The sequence below is a fragment of the Alligator sinensis genome, unplaced genomic scaffold, assembly GCF_000455745.1.
Source record: "Alligator sinensis unplaced genomic scaffold, ASM45574v1 scaffold614_1, whole genome shotgun sequence".
Classification (NCBI taxonomy): domain Eukaryota; kingdom Metazoa; phylum Chordata; order Crocodylia; family Alligatoridae; genus Alligator; species Alligator sinensis.
The window spans coordinates 657,787-660,317 of record NW_005842294.1 but is presented as its reverse complement, the minus strand read 5'-3'; positions in this window follow the sequence as shown (position 1 = coordinate 660,317).

Here is a 2,531-nt window from a genome sequence, read left to right as displayed (position 1 = left end):
GGTGTCGACTTATTCGTCCCAGTGGCTGTGCAATGACATCAGCCAGTGACTTCAGTACTCTTGGATGGAGCTCATCCAGGCTTGCTGACTTAAACGCATCCAGTTCTTCCAAGTGACCCTGCAATATCTCAGGGTCTACGCTTGGTAGTCTGGTGCCCTGCTGTTGTCTCTCTACAATCCCATTGTGAGACTTGTCTTGCCCTTGTTTAGGAACACTGAGGCAAAGAACTCATTGAGGAGTTCAGCCTTGTCCCCCCTGTCCGTCACCAATTGCTTTTGCCCATGCAGTAACAGGCCCAGGGCGGAATAGGACCTTCTTTTACTCCCTATATATCTGAAAAACAATTTTTTGTTATCCTTAACTTGGGATGCCATCCTTATCTCCATGGTAGCTTTGGCCTTTCTAACTGCCTCCCTACAACTGCAAGCTGAGGAGGTATACTCTTTAGTAATCTCTCCCTGTTGCCACTGCTTATATGCCCCCCTTTTTACCCTTAGGCTGCTCTGGATTTCTCTGATCAGCAAGGGAAGCCTCTTGGCCCCTTTCTCCCCTTTCTTCCGCATTGGGACCGTCTCCCTCTGTGCCTGAAGGATAGTTTCCTTAAGGCACAGCCACCCTTCCTGGGCTCCCATGTCGCCAAATCTCTTACTCTGCAGTGCATCATAGGCTAAACGCCTGAGTTTGCTGAAGTCAGCCTTCCTAAAGTCTAGCACTTCCACCCTACTAGTTACCTTACCCACTCTACACCTTATGATGAATTCTATTATTTGGTGGTCACTGTCCCCCAGGTGGCTGCTGATCTGTAGGTCCCCTACCATGTCATCCCCTGTTGCCAAAACCAGGTCCAGTAAGGCATTCCCCCTAGTGGGACCATGTACCTCCTGCGTCAGGTGGAGGTCCTGTATACATGATAGGTTCACACAGGGTTAGTTCCTTGAGACAAGCAGCAAGACAGTGGGGAGAAACTTGGGGCTCCAGGGGTACCCTGTAGATAGGTTTATGAATAAGTGACTTCTTGGCCTAGGGAAAAACTGGAGGAGAGATTTACCAGAGGCTCCAAGCTGACTTTGTAAAAGTTAGACTGATTGGGATAAAGCCAAAAAATGTAAATATTTGGTCACAGAAATAATATAAGTGGGAGTGAAGTTAAAATGGAAAGGGAGTTCCATCAAAGTAACCGGACTACAAACACCTTTATGCCACATTGAGGTACTAAGATTACATGAAGAGGTACCAAGATTTCATGGGGTGATAAATTCTGCTTTGGCTACCTTTAGTTTGCATGTAATCTAGTTGCCTGAACAAGTCTTGTGAGCATGCTAGCATACAAAGATGCCCAATGGACAAACATTGTTAAAGAGTTTCAGAAACTAAAGGAGCTAACTAAAGAGTTTCCAGTCTTGAAGTACTATAATAGGATGTGTGAAACTAAGTTGTCCACAAATGTCTCCAAAGAGTGTATTGCATTCTTCGCTTAGCAGCAAAGGTGTTGATAAAAATGAAATATCAGTACACTCCTACAGAGAAGCAGACTTTTGCCTCAGACCATAGAAGTAAAACACATTATGTTTTTACTCCTAGGAGATTAATATTAGCTGAAACTAGCTATAAACCATTTACTGCCAGAACAAAAAAGGACTTGGCAAAATAACCTTTGAGAATAGAGGTTGTTTTTTCATCCACAAATAGATGATTTGGAAAGTGAATATAAAGCTGGGAGATATTTGGTGGCTGTAGACGCACACTAGAACATTTGACAAAAATTAAGGAAGCCAGTTCCAGAGAGATTATGTTTATGTCAGTATAATTTAAGGAGAAACTAGCTAGTCTCAGGTGAAATGTAGACTGTAACTGCCAGAACTATTAGTGAGGATGAGATCCTGCCAAAAGCAATTGCATCCATTAGCACAGTGTAGCTATGACAGCATATTCCAAGCCCCCTTACCAATTTAATGAGGGGTTCTGAGGGGTAGATGGTATTTTATTTAAAGATACCAGGATGGCACTTCGTAAGATGTTACAGAAAGGTATTTTAGGTAATATACATGTTATTCAAGGACTAAAAAATCTAAATAAAGAGAGATACTGTCCTTGAATGAACAGTGACATTGAGAAGCTGTTAAAGCTTGTCTCATGTCAATAATATAGTCAAGGGAAGCATTAGATCCTATCTTGCTGGCACAGGAAAAGTCGACATAGATTTGTTTATGTTGGCCAGAGAGAAAATTATGTAGTTGATTAAACTATTTTTTGCATCCCTGAAATAGTGTTGTTAGAAAAAACAAATGCAAATGCACTCGCATATATTTTTGCAAAACATGGTGTACCTGATATGGTGATGCCTGAGAAATTAATCAAAATTGGGCATGGATTTAAGCAGTTTGCAGAGAAGTACATGCTTAAACATGGTATTTCTAGGAGCACACTGTCCCCAGTCCAACAGGGAACCAACAATTAAAAAAAAAAAATCTATAAAAGGTGTGGAGGCAGCCACTGATCATTACTTCCACTATAAAATTATAGAAAACAG